The sequence below is a fragment of the Dicentrarchus labrax genome, unplaced genomic scaffold (genome assembly GCF_905237075.1).
Source record: "Dicentrarchus labrax unplaced genomic scaffold, dlabrax2021, whole genome shotgun sequence".
NCBI lineage: Eukaryota > Metazoa > Chordata > Actinopteri > Moronidae > Dicentrarchus > Dicentrarchus labrax.
In genome coordinates this window covers 9,253,372-9,277,316 of record NW_026136724.1, presented here as the reverse complement: position 1 = coordinate 9,277,316, position 23,945 = coordinate 9,253,372, and the positions used below count along the sequence as shown (strand labels likewise).

General features: G+C 40.8%; 1 long non-coding RNA gene across 1 annotated transcript in view; it reads right to left on the bottom strand.

The window, feature by feature from the left end:
- The window catches only part of LOC127358658 (uncharacterized), a 56,653-nt gene extending 33,061 nt beyond the window's left edge, over positions 1 to 23,592 (bottom strand). Inside the window, exon 1 of the long non-coding RNA XR_007882491.1 lies at positions 23,346 to 23,592. This is a non-coding gene — a long non-coding RNA (uncharacterized LOC127358658). The remainder of the gene's footprint in view (positions 1 to 23,345) is intronic.
- Between the last annotated feature and the right edge of the window lie 353 nt (positions 23,593 to 23,945).

Genomic DNA, 23,945 nt, shown 5'->3' with positions numbered 1-23,945 from the left:
TGTTTTTGAGTGTCTGTGATTTTGACTATGTCTCATTGTTTTACTCCTTTTTTTGTATGTTGCATTTACTTGAAATTATCTAGAAATATCCCATAACATCTTCCACCAGGACCTAGATAACATGTCTGCAAATTGGATAGTCCAATTCAAAATCAGCCGTGACAACAATGCTACCATTTTTATGACTGCTATTGAAACACATTCTACAATAACACCCACCACAACCATTAAAGTAGCTGTACAACTCAACTATCATTATTAGCTAACAAACCATTTGACTGCATCAACAGACTACTAAAATCCTGCTGGTTCCTTTGCCAGAGGGTTGTTTCTGTGTTTTCATAGAGTGAATTAAATTAAATGACTAACACACACACAAAAACCCTTCTGTCTTTTAACATGACTCAGCATTCAATGTTGAGAATGATTCATTCACAGCGAGCCATGGTTTGTGTTTGTTTGATGCCCTTTCTACTGAGCCTCCCTGACTCACTGCGCTTAATTAGCAGTGAGAGCTCTGAATAGACAGTGAAGATTTTATGTAAGAAACACACCATCTTGTCAGACTACTGTTTGTCACAACTGAGGCTGCAGACCAGAACTGTCCCACCCCTCTTCATTAAGACTAAGACGATTCACCATACTGTCTGGGTACACTGCTACAGCTAAAAGTGGAATGCAAATGGTCTCTTGAATAGCACTGAGTGGGCAATATGTCTAAAGAAAATGCCATGATGACACAGATCACCTAAAGTATGCATTTTGTGAAATATATGATGATGCATGTATATAGATATACATAGATATTCTTCCTTTAAAGTTACCAGTGTGCAAATTTATTACAGGTAGGTTTAATAAGTAAAAGATATGCTTTAGACAAGAGTGAAGTAAGATAAATACCACTTTCGTGCTTGTCACATATGGAGCTGGAGCAAGGAGGCAATTAGCTTAGCTTAGCATAAAGAGTGGACGCTAGCCCACTAGCCCACCTATTCAAACATCTAAAACATACTAATTAACACATTAATTAAGTCTAGCTTGTCACCCCTTGTCTATACAGAATTGTGCAGCATTTTGGAAAATCTTACTTTCTTTAGTTAGATGAAAAGATCGGCACCACTCTCATATTGGGCTGTTAATTATGATGCTAAAGTTTATGCTAAGCTATAAGCAAACTAGCATACAGACATAAGAGTGGTATCGCTCTTCTTATCTGACACTTATTTTGGCAAAATAAGTGGATATGCAGAAATATCAAACTATTCCTTTAAAATAAATATGACACGTAACATTTAAATTCAGACAGACTTTCACCACTTCATTTAGCTGGCAGAACCCCATGATTCACATATATATAGAATTGAGGAGCTTTTAATGAAAGCTTGAATGTCTGGCATGAGTGCTCATCACAGTCACCATAGCCGCTGCAGGACATAACCATTCAGGGGGAAACACTGGTGTGATGTACACTTGGGCTTAGCCGCTCCATGGTTGGGCAGTCAGTGGTGTGCTGACCTCACACCATGCTCCATTTCCTGTTTTCCCCAGAGCCTGTGTCAGCAATGGGGCTAATAGTACTCAGGATATGACAGCACTCATGCATGCATGCATTTCAAACACATAGATACTCGTATTTAGTTCACTATCACAAGAATAAAAGCTGCTTTCCTATATGACACTATGATCTGTCCTGCCCTACATACAGTAAAGGATTCATATTATAGATGGAACAAATGTTATCCACATGGATACGTTTTTTCTTGTCTAACATCACACACAACATAGAAAAAGGCAAATGGTTCAATTGAAGTTGACACCCATGCTCTGATGTACCTGTATGCCTTAGAAAATACAATATACATTCTTTACGGTCATACAGTTGTTTTTGTATTTCCCTATCTGAGTATGCGCCAACACACTGAAGAGTTTCCAGTTCACACCCAGGGAGTGTCGTCCATCATCCTCTGACAATGATTTGAACCATAAATAGATGAAGTGGAGTTCAGCTCTCCAGATAATAAATGGCGTAGGGGGAGGCTATAGTTAGCCAGTGGAAGTCCTTGAAGTACAGTCGCTGCCACTATACAACAAAAGGAAAATAAGAGAGGTTTGCAGCAGCAAAGGTGTTTTCCTTTACATCCTCCATTACCAATCTCATTTTATTGAAAATATAACAAAAAAAAATGTTTAATTGTGAACACATAATTCTCAGATGTACAGCCTGAGTGTGCTGGTAAGTGTGTATTACGTTTCCATGTCATCGTACTGTAAGAGGCTGCTGTTAGCGTACAGATTCCATGGGACTTTCTAGAGCCCTCGACATTGTTTTCATAAAGAGAGAGGGTTAGAAGGCCACTGAGGTCAGCTGAGAGTTCAACACACAGCTTACACACCCACCCGCCCACACATAACACTCACACACGCTCACTCACTCAATGCTCGTTCCCTTTGTGTCCAGTGTTCACCTTGTGATGCATTTGACATCCTGTTTTTCCCCATCTTGATGAGTTTCAACACCCTTGGTTAGCAAATACACAAACATACAGTACGGTATGTGAACACACAAACTCAGAGCGTTAACAGGAATATGGGTTTGAGGAAGTGTACCGCACTAATTAAGTAAACATTTCCTGGTGTTGTCACATTCAGAACTTCCTTGGTTATGCAATGAATTTTGGAAATAAGAAACAGCACTCTGTTTTGGAGAGGCGTCCTAGCGATTGTAATCAGAGATAAAGTTTGAATTATTCTGTCTCTTTCACTGCGATTGTCGCCTGTGCTGCCATTCATGTCGACTTATTCCAGGAAAAAGTGAATGGAAGGTGGCTCTGACTTTTCAAAGTGGCCTTGAGGTTTAAGTTTAGCAACAGTGTTTTTGAATGAGGAACTCAATGAATGAATTTCATGACGTTATCAAACATTTTGTGGACATATTTTACATTCATCTTTTGGTCTTGACGTTCTCAGAAGCTTATGCAACAGTCCAAATTTCTAGTAAATTTTATTTGAAATTATCCTCATTTTCTGTGCAAGGAAATATAATTCATAATGATGCAGCCATTTTTCTACTTTTCAAAGGAAGATGACATTTTATGAACATAATTGCATCTAAACTTCGAGCCTCAGAGCAGCTGTTTCACATGATATCAGTTTAATGGTAACATTAAAGAAAGTTAGTTTAACTCATACAGTTTGTTCAAAGTGATAGTAATATTCCCTCATACTAAGGATGATCATGCTCCTCTGATCTCTTAGGCTGTTGGAATTAAAGTGATATAATGAACAACTTAGTTGCTATTTAACCAGTGAGGTCAGTGATTAGCAAGTAAGTTCATGGTCCTTGGAGAACATCAATGTATGGCATTTAAATTAAATTCAATGTCTTTCTTTTTGCTAGTTATTACTTTGACCAAATACAAGAGCCATAACAAACACCAATGAGATACATACCGAGTACTTAGGGAAAAAGAATATTAATTTCAGTCTGACTTTAAATTAATAATCTACAACATCTATTATGATGCCATATTACTGATTAAGCAGGATGGAAAGTTTAAAGTATAGGTCACCAAAGTTATTACAATTCATCCTGAGGAGGACACAAATGCCGGTTCCCAATTTCATGGCTATCCATCCAATAGTTGTCAAGCTATTTCAATGAAAAAAAAATAAAAATGTGAACCTCATGCTGGAGCTTGAGGAACCAAAGTCAGCAAGATTCATCCTCTTGGGATCATGGATGTCTGTAACAAAGTTCATCGCAGCCCATGCAATAGTAGTTCAGATATTTCAGTCTGGACCAAAGTGTTGGACCGACCAAGTGACCTCTTGGTCCACATTATTGTCTCCAGATCCATGTCTCTAGCATGGCAGTGTAGTAGTATTATATTAATGTGCTCCTTAAATATCTTTAATGACAAAAAAGAACATGATGGTCTACACTGTTGATTTTTACAGCAGAAAGAAACATTAAAGCATGTCTCTTAACACAAGGCTTGTCTGCAGTGTGCTAAGCCTAAGGCTGGCAGGCAGCCACTCACATTACTGCTCATTAAGTACTAAAAATGTATACAAACAGCATTTATGTTCTGTACAATGCTGGCTCCTGGGCACGCTCACTTGATGCTAACACACACACACACACACACACACACACACACACACACACACACACACACACACACACACAAGAGAGAGAGAGAAATTACATTCAGTGATTTTGTCATATGTCTGCAGTCATCTCTTACCTATTAATAAATGACTCATTTCATAAAAGAAAATACAAGCTGTACATTGAGTTCTACAAATAGCACACTCACTGTTCTCAGTGAGAACAACTTGTGATTGACGCAAGGCCTTTGCTTCTGATGAAAAGCCTGAGTTTCACAATAATAAGGACCTTGCACATTCAGCTTACCAATAAAGAAGCTCTAACTGAATGAATGCAATATATAAAAAATAGCTACGTCTTTTGTTGGAGCATCCCTGTTCGACTCTGAAAAGACAGTAGGTCACTGTGGCTCAGAGCATCAGCTTAATACTTAAAAATGTTCTGGAGATGTAAAGTAAACACGAAAGAAAACTAATAAAAACATGAAACCAACCAACTTTTGGTTTAGGTGGTGTTTGCCCGTCTGTAGAGTAATATTCTATTGATTCATCCAAAGCTGCCCTCACAGTGAGTATAACCCACTAATGCTTGGCAGAGAGGTTGCAGCTTTACTGGAATACAGTTCTTGTGTAACTGTTGGCCTTTCTAACTATTGACGTGTTCTGGGATAAGGGCGAATTTTCCTCACCAGGTAAACATTTGGGCCAAAGGTGGGAGGGCAGTAGTGTGTACTGATAAGAGCCTTACGAGAAAATTTAGACAAAGTTGTACTTTTGTGTTGTAACATTAAAGGGTTAGTTTGGGTTTTCTGAAGTGGGGTCGTATGAGGTCCTTAACCTTGGCTAACAGGATTACCGACACGAAGGCTAAGCAATGTACTGCTGTGGACGGGGGCCGCAGTAAAATGTATTTCAGCCACCTTCAAAAAAATCCACCTGTAAGTACGCTACATTTAGAATATTTTCACTGCGCTACCTTGCCAGCAGACAGCCCTTTCCGAAGGGAAACCTAAGCCATTATATATCACTCCACCAGACTCCTTTGACAAAAACAAGAATTTTACCTCGCTGAATGCGGTAGTTAACTGTTTTTGTCAAAGGAGTCTGGTGGCTTTGAAGAGAGCATAAATGGATATAATGCCTGGTGGGCCTTTTATAGGTGCTTACAATATGTTTGCTGCTGCCCCCATCTCCAAACTGGGTGCGTGCTCACTGCCATTTACTGTAGGTAATACACTGACTATGGATAATTACCTCATACAACCCCACTTGACAAAATCCAAACTGTCCCTTTAAGCCGAAACAAATTTTTCATGTTATCACTCACAATCTGAGTTCATGTGATTTCAGAAAATTCCTTCAGAAGTGTGGATTCCATTTCTATACCACATATTGCATAGATACAATGCTATACTACACAAACCTAGACACACACACCGACACACACACACCTTTGCTGCTGGTGTTGGTTAGCATTGATTGGATCACTGGTTCAGACACACTGAAAGTCCCACTGGGTCGCTATGGCAACTAGAGCCAAAATAAAGCAGCCGTCGAGACAGCAGCGGCAGCCTCAGCTGGCAAACACACGCGCGCAAACACACAACCCCCTCTGGCCTTGGCACCTAGAAACAGACACAAAATGAGCTCTATATTAGACCGCAGAGGGAGAAAGGACTCAGAGAGAAACATCGACACAGAGCGGCAGAGGAGGGGAAGAGTGTGTCCTGGAATAACCCCTGTTAGCTCTGTTTGGTGTTCCAAAGAGGACATATTTAGCAGCCTCTCTGACTGGCAAGAACCCAGAGTCCCTCTTAGTCTCTCCTCCACTCACACACAAACACGCACACAAACACACACACACACACACACACACACACACAAAATACACTGCCCAGGTCCGGCTGGCACTCACAGGCTTGCCCATGCTCTCTTAATGCAGCCCCACTGACTCTCTCACTCACTACATTGCTTTGATTGTGTGTTTGATGTGTTTCTGTGTGTGTGTGTGTGTGTGTGTGTGTGTGTGTGTGTGTGTGTGTGTGTGTGTGTGTCATCCATGCCAAGGGGTAGACAGGCCGGCTGTTCATAGCGACGCACTGTGAACACTGAAGCCTCCTCCTCCTCCTCCTCCTCCTCCTCTGGGCTTTTGCTCGAATGTTCCAGGAGCTCAGAGTGAGGCTCTGCAGGGCCAAACTGGCACCTCGACGCCTGCAGAGATGACCAAACCTCTACAGTGAGCTGTGGCCAAATAGCGATAGTAACAGCAGGTCAGTGTGACGACAATTCTGGGTCTACAGGGAGAAAGATAAATACTGAAATAAAAGTTAAATAATGTTTTTGAAAAATCTCACTTTGCTTCACTATACTAACTACTCACATATTTCTTGACAGGCTGCAGAGCTCTGTTAAGGAACAGTTTGACATTATACGTAAATAAACGTATGTCTTTTGGCTCTGGCTCTTTATAATAATACAAAAATCTGTTGAGCAGCGCCTCTAAAGCTCACAAACGAACTAATTGTTACATATATTTAGTGACATTAGAGTGGTACTACACCGATCAGCCATACCATTATGACCACTGACAGGTGAAGTGAATAACACTGATTATCTGGCTACCATGGCACCTGTCAGTGGGATATATCAGGCAGCAAGTAAACATTTAAAGTTGATGTTCTAACACATCAACTTTTTCCTGCTTCTAACAGCAAAATGGGCAGCGTGAGGATTTGAGCGACTTTGACAAGAGCCAAACTGTGATGGCTAGACGACTGGATCAGAGCATCTCCAAAACTGCAGCTCTTGTGGGGTGTTCCTGGTCTGCAGTGGTCAGTACCCATCAAAAGTGGTCCAAGGAAGGAAAAGCAGTGAACTGGAGACAGGGTCATGGGTGGCCAAGGCTCATTGATGTTTGTTGAGAACCAAGGCTGGCCTGTGTGTTCCAATCCAAGACGAGCTACTGAAGCTCAAACTGCTGAAAAAGTTAATGCTGGTTCTGATAGAAAGGTGTTAGGGTGCCCAAGTGGTCATAATGTTATGGTGTATATCACAACAAAAAAGAAGAAAGAAAAAAAAAGCATATTTCCCAGAAAGGTGGAACAATTCCTTAGAAAGTGAGACAGCAAACAATCAGTTAAAAAATAGACCTTATTACCTTCTTAATTCTCTCTAAATTTTAGAATTTTGGTACAAAATTGAAATAAATTCTGCCCTAAGACTTCGGCAAGCATCGGTCAAGGATACTTTATGTTCAGCTCTGAATGCAGCGTCTCAGTATTCCGTGTTTTGAATCATTTGCCAAGTAAAATGATTGTACAGAAATTTGTGGCCTTGGTAAAATACAGATGCAGATGACACAGCATGGTGTCACGGTCAGCACACAGGAGTCTGAGAGACATTAAATAGAAAGTAGACTATACATATCACCCCACGTGTATACAGTACATTCGTCATTGTATATTCATTCATCATAATATAAACATGACCGTCACAGCTGCGGTGAGCGATGGTGAGAGTCCAGCAGTGCTTTGGAACAGCGTACCGAGAGGCAGTCATTTTACATTTCAAGCAGACGTTGTCATTCAGATCGGCCCTACTGTGTCAGATACATCCGCTCGCGCCTATACCAGCAACTGATGTTCGATAGGGCACCAGAATCACACGTTGACTATAAATAAACCCTGCGATTACCACATGCCAAGCAATGGCAGCTGCTTGTGGGTTTTTAGAAATTGAGGCATGTGACTTGAGTTTGTAATCTTAGACGGATTAGCACAAATACCACGTGTTGTATGTTTACAAGTCTAATCATTTTAAGTTATGACACCAAGGAAACAATAGCGTGTTTGTCTTCGTGCTAGATATGATTTTGATGTTTTGGGGGTTTTTTTGTATTATAACCTATACACACTTGTATAATTGAAGGTTGGTAGGTCCCACAACTTTAAAGATTTGATACCCCAATGACAAATGAATCAATCAATAATCTATTATTCATTCAACTTGTATTGTCATAGAACCTTTCAGACAGGTTGCCATACTACAAATTGCTTTACAGATGAGCTAAAAAGATTCAAAAGACTAAGAGACAGTAAAAACTGTGAAATAATTGTAGACTAAAGCAAGAGAAAAATAAAAAATATAATATATTGAAGAGCTCTTCCTGCCATGTCAGTAGAGAATTAATAACTGGTAATGGTTTCAATTGTTGATTTTTAATAAGCTCTCCACAGCATAGGGAAATTAACAAGGATTTGTGTATTGAATGCACATAGACCATGTTTTTAGACAATGAAATTTTTTTGAATATCATGTGTGGTAAAAACATTTTATATTCATGCATTTATACATTTTACGCTCAACAAGGTCAATGTAAATAACTGATTAATAATCACAGCTAATGTTCTGCTTTGTAAGAATAAATGAACATCATGTTCTGTTTACAATGTGCTTATGATGTTGGTATAATGTGCATCATTTCAAGTTAAATGTAACCAAACGGGTAACCATATACATTTGCATAATGCTGCATCTTTAGAAGAGGAGGTGTGAAATCTTGGAGATCCCGTCATTAAGTCTGCCAGTCACATGAAACCAGTGAAACCATGCATCACACTCCACTTACTGAGCTTTAAAAAGCAGGAGACACTGATGGTTTGAAACAGACGTTTATACTCACATGCACACACATACACACACATATACGCACGCACACGGGCGTGAAAAAGAAGTGGCAAGGCTGTCAAGGAAAGGACCCCAGAGAGCTCTCACTCGCAGTTTTGCAGTCCTGTACCTGATCTCTGAGCCCTGACAGCCACAGACTCACCCGAACACACATACACATGATGCTTTCTAGGCAAAAGTGCACTATCTCTGACTACAGTGTAAGGAGAGTCATGAATATTCATGGTCATATTCCAGAGAAGACATACCACGTGTATATGTGAGTGTTTGTGTGGGTGTGTGTGTGTGTGTGTGTGCAAGTGTATGATGGGGTGTGAGGGGGTGTGTACACATGTCTATTCTTTTGGCCCAGCGTCTTCTCGCATCGCTGCTCTTTCCCTACTATCAAAGCAACCTTGACATGATCTTTGGATCATGCATTCACGTGTCTGCAGGTCCAGTAAAATGCTCCCTCCCTTCCTCTTTCTCTTTCACACACCCATAAACACACACACACACACACACACACACACACACACCTATACACACAAACTCACAGCGGCTATCCCTCATTGGTTGGGTAACTTGATGACTCCAGTAAACAATCTGTTCGAGCTTCCCATCACCACCTTTGACAATAAACACACATTTAGCTGCCAAGAACACAGCAAAGTTCAACCCTTGTAATAAACTACTACTGCTGATAGTACTGTGCAGCATGTGTACAGTATGCACAAGTACATTCACTGCGGTTTTTCCAACATCTTGTGTTATGTAAACGCTACACACACCTAGCTCACGCATGCACACACACACGCCCTCCATGTGCATAAAACAGTCATTGTATTGACAGCACTAATTACACTGGCTCACGCTGCTGAGTGATATGGGCCATGGTTTACATACAAATGAATCCCCTGTGATGGACTTTAGGAGGCATTGATCCTGCCTCCTCACCACACTCAGGGCACTTCAAGCTGATGGTCATGGCACACCTCACTCTCTAACTCACTCTCCATACCTTTTATCGTGAGGATGACTGTTACACCGGAGCAATCAATCATTATCTGTAATGGTTTCGCTTTTGTCCCACGTGACTCTGTTCTCTTTTTGAGAACAGATTGATGTTTTAAATGCACTAACTGACTGCTAAGTCATAATTGACCGCCCAGTTGGTAAGTCCTGCCCCGCCCCCCCCCATTTGGTTACTGGTGCTATGCTCCTCAATCTTTCTGTACCACCATAACGCATATACAGTTTACAGTGACCATTGTGAATGGGAATTCATGGTATTTTTTTTTAAACAATGGGTCCTCTATTTCAGAAAGAAAGAGGTGTGAACTGCCTCTTTAAAGGACCAGTACGTAGGATTTAGTGGCATCTAGCTGCGTCGTTGCAGATTGAAACTCCCTCGCTTCACCCAGCCCATTTGAGCGTAAATGAGAAACTATGGTGGTCGTTCTGAGCTGTAGAAACTGCATCTAAAAAACATGACAACATAGCAATTCTTATCTCATGAAAACATACCTGCAAATATTATATTCCATTTCTGCCTCTAGATCCTCCTAAATGTTACACATTGGACCTTGTAGATGCTATAATAAACACAGTGGCATAATTTGTTGGTACAACAGTGGTTTGAAGGGGCACCAAACTGTGTTGTTGCAATCAATACATTTTGGCTATCAAAATGTATTTATTATCAAAGATAATAAATAATAACTTTAATTCATATTAAACTTCCTCAGAGCACCACCCTTGAAGACGGGAAACAATAGCCAATCATTGTTTCAGTCTCATAAAATACACTGAACTATCAATTTGGAAATCAGATTATTTATTATTAATTAAATAACAAATAACAACAACAATTACAAATCACCATATCAATAGCTTAAGTGGAAGGATTTAGAATTCTGCATAGAAGAGGTTATCACTCTTGGGTAAGGCCAGCAAACACAAGCATTTATTAAAATGATAATAAATGCAAAACAGGTGAAAACACACAATATACAAAGTCTAACTAAAAAGAACTAAACTAAAGAAAAAAAGGTGTGTGTGTGTGTGTGTGTGTGTGTGTGTGTGTGTGTGTGTGGGTGTGCATGGGGGGTTTGGACACCAGAAAAGTTGTGTGCCTTTGTTCTCACTGACCATATGCTTCAGCTACGCATGCAACATGTGTTGGTTAATTTCCTCCTTTTGTGTGTGCTGAGGTTTAAAGCCAAATTGAGGTGTATGTGTGTGTGTGTGTGTGTGTGTGTGTGTGTGTGTGTGTGATCTTAGATTAACAGTGCCATGTTAAAGGGAGTTAGTCGCATGTGAAGACATTAACTAACATCACCTTACCGGTGTAAGACTACAGTTACAGCCGTAAATTAAGCACAGCGTTAGTTTAGGCAGGCCTCGAAGACAAGCTCAGCTCTCAATTCCAGCTACATCAGCTGATCACAGCTCATCGTAAACACACATCAGCTGATGGCTCAGCTGATTCCTCCTAAGCTTCCTATTGGAAAACTATACACAGTCAGCTGACGGCTCAGCTATTTCCCTCAAGCGTCCAATTGGCAAATGTCATTCAGGGCGCCTTATTTAAGCTGCTTTAGCCTGCCTATCTTTACTGCTTTCTCTACAAGCCGTTTTGCAACCCACCTCCACCCCAGCTCCTCCTTTTATGTTGTATCTAATTAATGTCATTTTCTGATTGCCATTGATGCTTGCTCTCTGGGGGGGGGGGTCTCTGCTGCTGCTGCTCTCCTTGTCTTAAACCTTTCCATGTATGCACATGGAAGGGCAGGGAGATGTGCTCTCCCTGTCTTAAGGTTTTCCACATAGGCACGTGGAAGGACAAGGAGGTCAGACAGAGCCATACCACCAAACGTAACATTCTGCTTTGGAATAAAAGTTCTTTTGACAAAAGTGGTCCTGACTGAACCTACATCAATCATATCAACATCACAACATCATAACCATAATGAAAACACAACAGTACATCGGAGTTTCAAGGAAAAGGCAGGCTCTTGAGCCGCATCATGGTCACAGGAAGTCACCGGACCAGAGGTGACAGGAAGTGACCCGTCACAAAAGTCCAGTTAAATCAAACCAAATGAACGAGTTCAGATTTAAAGGTCCCCATTGTCCCAACAACCTTTAAATGACGAGTATCGCTCTCATGGTGCATTTGCACAGAAAGTTAAGCGTGTCAATCTATTTGTATATTTCATGTAATCTCATTGCGTGAAAAATTTGCTTTGCTTTCTGTGTGAACATGCCATTACTGCAGCCCCATATACACCACTACAACATGTGAAGAAATCCAAAGCTTTAACGGCCTGTTGTGCTTAGCTATGGTTGCTAAACTACAATTGGACAATTGCTGTTCACAGAGGGGTTAGTCTTTTTCTCTAAAGCAGTAGAAAAAACATTTCAGAGCTAGTTAACCTCAATAATTTGTTGTGCAGTGAATTTATATAAGAACTGTATTATATACTGTAAAGTTACAATTTGGTTGATTGCTTAAATCTACAAAAAGATATGTTCGTTTGTAGGTTGAAGAGCTATTATGATCATGATCATCGCTTAATTGTCTTTGTTTGTGAGTTGCTGGCGTGTAAATGTGTTTGACTGTGCATGAGCGTGTTTGTGCACAATTCCCAAGGGCTAAGTGGAGCATCAATAAATATTTTACAGCCCACCAATCCGCTTCCATCGTAATGGCCGGCCATCCTGGTCACAGCAGGGAGGGGGCTGCCTTGATGAGGCTGTAGCCTGCTGAGACTGGCAGGGAGCTGGGTCAATTTCTCTCTAATGGCCTCTCATAGAGTAGCTCTAATGATAAAAGATGATGCACGGAGGCACAGAGAAGATAAACTACAGGAAGGAAATGGGTGATAAACGGGATTGGAGGATAAAAAATAAAGCTTCATGTGTTATTGATTGGATGACTCTTCTTTTTTAATCAAAGCAGCTCTGAATGATTTGTGTCAAGCTTCAATCAAAAAGCTGTAAGCAACAGTGAAACAACATTTGAAGAACCTTGACATGACCTTTCCCTTCCATCTAAGGTTTGCACACCCCAGCGGGTACACCGCGACTGCATTTCAGCAGCATGGAAATAATAGTCCGATATCTTTCCACATTTCTGTTCTTCTGTCATGACGAATCAGCGACGGGGCAGTTCTATTAAAGCAAAAGTGCTGCAAAGTGAGCGACACATGTTATAGGACTATCACGTCAAGCCAGGCGGAAACGCTTGACTGATTTCAGGGATAATGGCAGGTATGTGCGGAAAGTGAGCCATTCCAGGCAGTAACACGGTGAGCAATCCATTTCTGTGATTGCAGTATAAATAGCCATGTGTAGGATTAGATTGTGTGTGTTTGTGTGTGTGAAAGTCTAGCTCTATGTGTATGTCAAGTATAAGTTTGTATGTTTGACCTACTGTTTGTGTTTGATGTACATGTATGTGCATTGAACAGTATTTAATGCACACGAGTTTTGTGTGTTTGTTTGTGGCCCTTTTGACCTACATATGTGTTTTTAAGGAGTGCGTGTGTGTGTGTGTGTGTGTGTGTGTGTGTGTGTGTGTGTGTGTGCCTGTCAGGTCCAAGTGATAACTGCTAGTCTGAGGAATGTGACTAAATTATGCTGATTGGCTCTTTGCTGTGCTTCCTCGACCGGTCAGCGGTTATGTGTCACTTACAGCTGAGCCATTTTTGGCACAGGAAACACTGAAGAGGGAGTGAGGCGGGGGGGCGAGGTTCCAACCCGTATGAGGTCACTTAAAGTGTTTTTGTCGTTCCCCATCTGCCTCCTTAAATACATACAGTCTGACTGGTGGAGGGCATAAGAATAGCCCTTTATGGTGTTGCTAGTGTAAACATGCTGGCTTCAAAACCTTACAGGGAGCCTGAAGGTTAAAGACGGGAGCTTGTGACCAGAAGGCTGTGCATTTAAATACACAAAAATAAGGGTTAAATGAGCGAAGAAGACAATCCTGCCCTACTTTCTTGAACTGCCCTTGAGTAAAGCCATTAACCATTTACTTTTATGTCCGCAACCCTTTCTTCCTTTGCTGCATCAAACACCCCGAGCTGTAGCTGTAAATATGAATTTGCTCTTAGTCATCTTGCCTTGTTAAATAAAGGTTTTTGGCCTTAGCCATAACACACAGCAAATTACCATTATCATGTTGCAAAACAGACACTATCATTACTGCCGCTGCTACAGTATGCATGTGCTTTGGTAATTATGCCATCAACAAAATTCTCACTACCAGATATATACGATTTGAAGGTTTTGAGTCAGCGTGCTAACGGAAAATAAAAGAGACAAATGATTCTCATCACTTGAACCCCAGGATTGATTGCAACTTCATATTTCCACTTTTTTTCCTTTTGTAAACTTGGTGAGCTGCCAGAGCCTCTCAGCTCTTCGTAAATTCACCAGGAAAGAAAAGCAATCATGGAGAGAAGAAAAGAAAGGTAAACAATTCTACGGATGAACTCAACCTTCGGGTTTCATTCAGTTTCTTTGTGGTGCAGAGACTGACAGCTTTGGATGTACAGCATGCTAATGGCTGATGATACTCTGTAAGAGATTCATATGGCTGTAGCAGCTAACCATTGAGCGGGGAATTTGGGATAAGAATAGCTTGTTGTTGAATAACAGAGTCATTAGGGTCTCTTGCCCTGGTCCAAAGGCCAGCACCCCCCCCTCCCAGACAGCCACAGGCCTTGACTGGAAATGTTTTCACTCTTTCGCAGAGAAAAACAGCTTCAGCACTCTTGTTGAAGCCGGGCAGTTATGTGTGAAATGAAATGAGGAAATGCAAAAGAGCATTCAAATGGCCTACAATACCTGAGCTAAAACAAACAAAATGGAAATGATGTGAGGGGGTGAGCATTCAAATCATAATCTGTTGTGGTCTGCTTTCTTGTTAAGGGACAAAGTAAGTGAGGTTGCTCACACTATTTAATTATTTAATTATTATTTTTCTCCTGCTTCACTCTCAAACTTAATTGCGCAATATAAATTTAAGGTTGGTTCAACTCCAAGGAATTGATTCTACAACACACCAACATTATATATTTAAATGGCCATAACTGAGTTACAGAACTCAATGACTCAATTGCACATTTCCAACCTTGTGAAGTACTAATATTCCAAAACAGGATTTAGATAATCTCCTGAAATCAGGGCTTAATTTGACAAGGTTAACAATGGTCAACCAGTGCACAATCTGGATCATGAAGTAAAGTAGGCCTACTGTGTGAAATTTGGAAGGAATTAGTCAGTGTGGGTGCTGTAGTTCTTTAGACTTTTGAATCAACACATCCTGTTTTACCTGATTTACCTATGGATAAAACACATGTGTGGATTATGAATGTTAAATCTAGTCATGGCATATAACTTTGTCTCATAACACACATTTTCTCCTGAAAGTGTGTCTGATTGTTAACTGTCACAGTGTTATTATGAATCATACACTCACCTTGTATTTGTTACATTCAAGCTCCGTACTGCCTATCAATATGGCACATTGTAGACTACTAATCTTAAAAGGTTCGCTTCACCCTCCCCTCCCAAGCATGAAGGAGAAACTACGGTGCTGGCAATGTGCGAAAAACATGAACGCCACTATCTAGTGCCAGTGTTTGGTTTGTCCCTTCTGGGCTACTTTAGAAACATGGCGGTTCAACATGGCAGACTCCATGGAAGACGACCCGCTGTGTCTGTAGGTAAAAACAGCTCATTCTAAGGTAACAAAAATACAACAGTTCTTATTTTCAGGTGATTTTATTGAAAAAAATTTAATGAAAACATACCTATGAATATTCTATTCCACTTCAGCCAGTAGATCCGCCTACATATTACACACTGGACTTTTAATAGTATATTGTTTCTTTAAGTTATTATGCAACTGTGACTTTGTAACACTACAAACTTCAAATTTGGAAACTTACAAAGAGAACGATTTTCCATGTTTAATTTTTGGTTTCGTAGGATGTTCCTGGAGCCTTTTTACTGCCGTCCACAATTTGTTTTCATTTCTTCCAGCTGTGAGGTGCTCCTTGTAGTACAGTATTTTCCATTGTGCAATGCAATTTGGGACAGTAGTGACCAAAGCCACTTTCTGGAGGGCCTACTGGCATCTTTGGGTACTTTTAGCTTTGTCACTGTGAATGCTCCTCACACGCACTCAGTATGTAGTACTTAACATCACATTGTTTTCCAAGAAGTTTCATGGGGACTTTAAGGTCAAATTTATTATTAACAAACCATAACTAACCATTAGTGTTGGACAGGACAGTCTGTATCTGACCTCAGGCATCAGAGTATCTACAGATCATTTGTGTGTGTGTGTGTGTGTGTGTGTGTGTGTGTGTGTGTGTGTGTGTGTGTGTGTGTGTGTGTGTGTGTGTGTGTGTGTGTGTGTGAAAATGAGTTTTAGAACATGGAACCTGGAACATAGTCACAGATAAATCTGTTTTAAACAAAACTCAACATCTCTAAATGTTACTTAAATGTGAAATACATCCATAAACCAACTTCCTACATTGGATCTAACTCAAGTGTCTCTTGAGCCAAGCACTGCTAAGCTACTGGTATCAGTGTTTTCAAAGACATGTCACTCATTTCAAGGGTAGTCATTCTCCTTGACATGCAAATACTGATAAGAGCTGCTTGTCCTCTCAACAGAATAGGTTTCACATTCGTCTGTAGGATGGACATAAATTCAAGCTTTTATTGCTGGTGCATTTGGGGGTTTGGGGGTTAATATATACAGCCAAATTAAAACATTCTTCAGTAGGTCAGTCAGTGTGTCTGTGTTTGGACAACTGGACAGTCAGACCTTTAGAAAGGTCAGTGGTTGAAGTGAGGTGGCTAAAGATAACACACACACACACACACACACACACACACACAGCTAAAGAGCTTACAAGAGCAGCAGAAACGCTGAGTCACAGAGGGAGAGCAAAGGTAAGAAAAATGTGGCTGGTGTTATGGTCACATGCTCCTAAGGACTGCGCACACACACACACACACACTCACACACACACACACACACACACACACACACACACACACACACACACACACACACTCACTCACACACTCACTCACTCTCACACACACACACACACACACACACACACACACACACACACACACACACTGTCTCACACACACACACACACACACATGTTGTTGTCTTCGCTGTCTTTCTACACACACACAACATGTGGGAGGGGTAAGTGTTGACTGCAACAGGGGTCACTGTTCTCACTGATATGGCTTATGCTGCTATATTATGACAGCTCCACACCTGAACTCTACAGTCACTTAAGATGGTACAACCTGTACTCCTCTGAATACTATCAAACACACACCGCTAATCACTTCCTAGCTATATACACTGGTTTTATGGTTACAGAAGAAGGCTTGTTGTTTTGAGCAGGGTGATAATGATGAACGCTGCTGCAGTGGACCTGCTCATTCCTGCTTCACCTGGATGAGTAAACATTAAAACAATAATTTTACCAGTGAAAACTACATATTTGCTTTAAATTGCATATTCATCAACAAATGGACTGGATCACTTGTCGTCACGTCACCGACAGATTTCACTTTGGTCATGTAATAGCAGGTGGTTGTCGGGGAGATCATAAACCTTGTCTCTGTTCAAGGATGGTCTCTGGCGTCGGGTGTGAGTGGTCTCCTTGATCTTTGTGGACTGACTTTGACCCCTTCCTGGTCAATGATGTTACTGGTTTTGGTCTGTTTTTTTAGTCTCTTGACTGTAGTAGTGTATGATATTACATGCAACAGGTCTGTGGTAAGATCAAGGGACTAAGCAAACACTGGAAATTTCTGAATAAAAATAGTAATGGACCTGTTTAGTCAAAATGTAAAATAAACTTTACAGTATATCAAATCTGTAAAAGCATTTCTGTGTAAAAATCTGTGCACATTATGTCACATAGGTGGCTACTTTTAGAGCCAGGGGTCTTAATCCAAAGCAGATGCAAATAAGTATATTTCATAGTGATTTTTACTATCAAATTTAAATAAAAAATAATTCTAACTAACTGTAAATTATGAACATAATTTCAAGCACAATCACAATATGCAATATATCCCCTGGAGTGTTGAATTACTTGGGGCCTGGAGTTGAGAACTTCATGTGGCCTTTGATTCACATGTGATTAACTTCATGTGAATCACAAAGGTTGGCAGTGGGGATTCCCTTGAGGGCAAGGGCCTTAAATTGAGTGATGAAACAGGGTCCCTGTGTCAGGTCTTTACAGATGCACAGAAAGTGATGTATTTTATACTTCAGCCTTAGATGTAAGTAAATTAGAAATGAGAGCGAAACTGCCACTGCGAAATACACAAAAAGATTTCTGACGCTGATAGACATGTGATCTGATGTGTTTACACCACAGCAGAGCAATTAACACCAACCAAGTTGCCAAAATAACTCATTCATTCATCACTTTAAAGGAGCAGTTCAACCTTTTTGGAAATGCTTTTATTCTTTTTCTTTCTGAGGGTTACAGTAGATATGAAGTTCGGTACCACTCTCAGTTTGTGTGTTAAGAATGGATCTAGAGCCAGCAGCCGGTTAGCATAGCTTAGCATAAAGACTATGAGTAGGGGGAAACAGCTAGCTTGTCTCTGTTTGAAAGTAAAAAAACCAAACATCTGCAATGCCTCTAAAGCTCACACATTGATTCATATTTGTTTATTCTGTACAGAAAGTATGAAAGAAAGAATTGAATTATTATTCCCTCTGCTGCAGACAGACCTTGTACTTCAAAGAATCAAATGTGATTTTCATGAATTGGCTTTAATGTTGAATCACTACTTATTATAAGATTCATCTGGAATGCAGTGTAGGAAATACGGGTTAATATCAGTGTATGAAAAAGATCTGGAGTAGTAATTTGACAAAGTTAATCTCTGTCCGCTCCACTATGTCTACCTTAAAGTGATCTTTATGCATTGTGGGATAACGTTTGCTATGTACACACTGTTACTAACCTGTGTCTACTTGAAATAGCTCTGATATTTACATTCTTAAGGGGCTTAGGTGTGTACCGTCTTAACCGGGTGCTGCCTGCTTTGCTTAACAATGGCTAATCCCATTCTCTGTTACCCATGTGCACGTGCATGTGTGGGAGTGTGTGTGTGTTGCCGTATGCATGTGTATGTGTGTGCAAGTGTGTGTGTGTTGTAAGCTCACTCACATGATAACGTTGTGCTAATACGGGCCCACGCGCGCTCACATTCCTATCATAGTTAGCATTTAACCAGACCATTATGAAAGAATGCTGTTGTTTTTGTTGTCGGAAGAAGCATGTGACCTGGAAGTAAGTTAGTGCGTGTTTGTCTAAAAGTGTTTCAAGGATAACTGAGCTCAACCGCGACTGAAAGGCACAGCCGTTTCACATTAAGATCCTTCTCTTTTATTTCCTGGGAACAGGGGGTGTCTGAAGATCCAGTTAAGATATTTAGTGTTTATTCCTCTTATGGAAAGATGTTGAATTCAAGCAGAGTCAGAGACACATTTATAGAGTCAGTTCTGATTGCACAAGATCAACAAGTATTTACATGAAGAAATACGTCTAAGAGGAACTTATGCAACAAGTTCTCTTAGACCTATTTCACATTTTCCATCCAGTCATCTTCTGCATTTTGCATCTTTCTATATACAAAACGTATCACCACCTTGGATAGTATAGCATTTTTGTGAATTTATTTCATAATTTAAATTGACATCAGGCTGAGTTTAGAGTTTATATGTAAATCAACTTATATTTACTGGGAGGTTTGACAGGGTTACTTTAGGTTAGCTTGACAATTTACATATAATTCAGATTAAAGAGTTCTTAAATTACTTAAAGGACCAGTGTAAGATTAAGTGGCATCTAGCAGTGTAGTTGCATATTACAACCCCCTTTTGTTGAGGTATTTCATAGGATACATTTCTTTAACTTTTACCTTCTGTTGGAGCAAGAGGAAAGGTCAGGGAATCACCAAAGTCATTGGAATTCATCCTCTGGCAATCATGAGTATCTGTATCAAATTCCATGGTGATCCGTTCAATAGTTGTTGAACTAAAAAAAAAAATTTAAAACCTGCTGGTGGCGCTAGGGGAAAGGTCAAGGTATCACCAAAGTAGTAGGATTCGTCATCCTGGGAACAGGAATGTCTGTACAAAATTTCATAGCAATCCATGTTGTTAAACAGGTATGACTTTGATTTACAACTGATCGGAATCAGGCATCTGTTAAGTGATGAATATCGTGTTTTTCATTGAACTTTACCACCCGCAGGTTCCCTGGCTGTCACAAGCTTAATTCTTAAATGGAAAACCCCATCTGTGACCTTCCAGCTACAGTTCATATGACTTTCAGCCCATGTTGTGTTTACAACTCACTCACTCAGTTACTGTCTTCAATCAGGATCATTAACAAATACGAGCTCTCAAACATTTAGAGTATGTGTTATCAATACGACCCAGCACATACTGAAGTCCTTCTGTAAGTCTTTACAGTAAAGATACATAAATGGCTTCGCAGGAAAACTTAGTCATCACTATAAATAGACAGAATAGAATGCTTTAGTAGCCTGATACAGTACAGTAGCACTTCCATGAATGGCGTGGAAAGCCAGAGTGTGCTTCTGTGGAAGAGTGCATTTGTCTCTGTCCTTTGCTTTGATATTCACGTGCCTGGTCCAAGCGTGACCTGCGTTTATAAGCAAGATGAGTGAGTGTGTGTGTGTGTGTGTGGGGGGGGGGTCAGTGGCTTGGGGGCTGTTGAGTAAGCCTCATGACACACAGTGTGGTCATAAGACACAAGTGCAATGGCAGGAATGGGTAAAGAGACAGAGGGGAGGGTATGTCTGTGTGTGTTTAGAGGGGGATTTGACAGGAGGGAAGCGGGGCCACAGGTGGTCAAGTAGTGAGGAGGCGAAGGAGTGGGGAGGGGGCCTTTAGAAGTGAAATGGGGAATAAGGCAAGGATGACATATTATTCCACTCCTAAATAACACACAAATTACAATTTTAACAAACTAACCCAGTGGGGTTGATATGATAAAAAGTTTATCTTCTGAAAGTAGGGCACATATGAGTATAGGATAAAGTGTATGAGGGGTTGGTAGAAAGTAGGAGGTGGGTGAAGAAAAGATGGAGGGGAAGAAAAAACAAGCATTTTCTTTCTACATTTTTTGTGAAATCTGTATGTAAATGTCCTACAACTTTTCAGCATGATATCATATTGTGAGAATGTGGGGCTCATGTGTGTTAAATTTAGTCAGCGTCCACAATGAAATGTTTGAGCCAGCATGTGAGGGGACTTCGAGCTGGGCTTGGATTGACTGCATTCAGGGTTGTAACCTAATACTTTATGTGTTGTTAGCAGGATGATTTATTGACTATGTGATATTCACCAAGCTGGTCTTTGATGTCTGGTGCAGCTGACTCTGTCAGTCTCTGATTCTGCCTCTACCGCAGTGATTCCCAACCAGACGTACTTGTACTCCAGGGGGCACTTGTGCCGTTGCTTGGGGGTACATGAAAAGTGGATTTGAATTTTAAAAAAAAGGAAATCCCTGTCTTGAGTCAGCTGGAACACTGGGACATGGGGATTAAACAGTTACGGGTTAGTTAAGGGGATAAATGGTTACCATAGTTCGTAATAGTTAAAAGTAACGGGTATTAAGGTATATAGGTTATTAAGTAAAAGTAATGGTTAAACAGTACCGACAGTTAAAGTTACACTAAAAAGTTGTAAAAGTTAACTAAAAATAATGGATAAACAGTTGATATGGTTAGCTAAGTAATGGCCAAATGTGTTGGCTAAGAGGTATCAGCGAATTCCAAAAGCCACAACACAACGGAAGTGAGTGACAGTGGATGTTGACAATGAAACGGCGCGGACTGTTATTAGCAGCGGACGTATGACTACTGATGTGTGGAAGAGGGAAAGTTGTTGCCTGTTTGAGAAGTATTAAGTGAAACATTGTTCGCTAGAAAACTATGATTACTATTGCTATGCGATTGTGACAAATTATGTTTTCCCAGTAACGGACAATCGGATCCAGCAATCATGTGTTTGTGATTTGAAAATGCAGCAGATTTTACATTTTGGACATCTGCATCTAGGCTCAACATCATCCGGCTGCTTTATTTCAGCTACTTCACAGAGACAGTGTTCTCGTAAAAAGGACCTGCAGAGGTTTTATTGTGAGCTCATGGTGACTTGATGCTCTGTAATATTTGAATGTGAGGGGGAAAGCTGCTCAAAGAAATGACTAAGCATAAAAGTAACCTTAGATAGTCCTTACCATGGTAACTGTGAAAACATAAGGACACTGAATAATTTGTTACTATCTCATAGCAATAGTAATCATAGTTCGCTAGTGAACAACATTTCAACTTTCCTCTTCCACACATCAGTAGTCACTAAGTCCGCTGCTAATAACAGTATTTCGCCATTTCGCTGTCAACATCCGTTGTCACTCACTTCCATTGTGATGTGACTTTTTCCATTATGTTGTATGTTTGGATTTGTGTTGTGGCTTTTGAAATTCACTGATGCCTCTCGGCCACGGTAGCTAAATGGTGAAAAAGCTTAAAACGACCATAATCAATATTCTTATGGAAACAATGTATCAATTGATACGGTGAGAATAATGTAACAGCAATGTAAATGGCCAAAAAAAAACAGTTACTGCCAGTTTAAAGTAATCGATAAATGGTAAATGTCTATATCTTTTCTCTCTTTACCTTCCGATCTCCTCCTGTGGTATGTGGGTGACCATTTGAGGCAGTTTGTACTTTATCTATTAATATATTCAGTGTCTAAAATGTTGAACATTGTGTTCCATTGCACTCTCTGTACCACTGAGTCTCAGCCTCACAGGGAGAGAGGAGAAAAAAAAGGACATGATAAGATGTGAAAAGAGGGGAGGGAAGAAACTCTGTGTTGCCGACGAGAAAAGAGAGCAAGGGGAGGAAAGAGAGATGGAGAGAGGGAGAGAGAGAGAGAGAGAGAGAGACGGTGGGTGGCGGGGAGGAGATGGAGTCAGAGCTGACAGGGTAGCGTGACATTTTCCTGTGAGGACAAATTGTTCTGAAAAATCAACAAAGAGGCAAAAGAGAGGCAGGGTGACACTGCTGCACCAAATGCGGAAATATCTGAGCTTTTTTTTTTAAACATACATGTGCTCACAGCATTCCCAGCCACTTCTGCCTTCTGATTGGCTTGCTGTGCATCTGCTCCACGCACCAAATCAAACCTAATCAAGGATTTCCTAATTGGCTCATGAGCTCGGTCATATGTTGGACCAAAAAACAGCACACTTCATGTATGTCTATTCCACATTGCGCTAAAACCATCATATGTGCCGGATTTGCACAGACACACACAAGATTAAATCATCACCATCTGTCCTCGAACATATCTCGGTTAATCTCCTATTTTCATTCACTGAGCTCTCGTAATGTGAAACTGTGGCGACGTAGGGAGACTGTTATCCAATTTCAACTGGTTTACTAACCTCTTTCCCAGCCACGCCGCACTGCTCATCCTCTCCTCTCATCCCTGCCTCTCCCTCCACTTCCTCTGAGGCTTTTTAAGGACACGGCGTACCCAGTGCCCTGCTGTCTCCACTCATCCTCCCTCCTCCTCCTCCTCCTCCTTCTCCTCTGCTTCCCTCACTTTTTCTCCTCCTCTGCTGCTCCTCTCCTCACCTGTCTCATGCCTTTAGCTCCCTGTTCGTCTCCTCTGTTTGAGCTCCCCTCATTTTTCCTTCTCTTTTCTTTTATGTCTGCAGCATTGTAATGCCAAGCCAAATGCATAGCCGGCATACCCTTATCTAACATCTGGGCTCCAGAAGAAAGAGAGGAGAGGGCTGTTGCTCTTCCTCATGAATATTACACCAACAGAGAGGGGTGAGATGGTAAATGGCAGAAAATAGGCCCTTGCACAGAGGTGTGAAAAGAGTCAATCGCTGGCAAGACGGGTGTGTGCGTGCCCTATTCAGGTGCGCGTGCGTTCACACGTTTGGAATTCTCACGTGCACCCATATGTACAACTGATGGGATAAATCGGGTCCTGCTCTCAAGCAGGTGTATATTTAGCCATGACTGCACATATG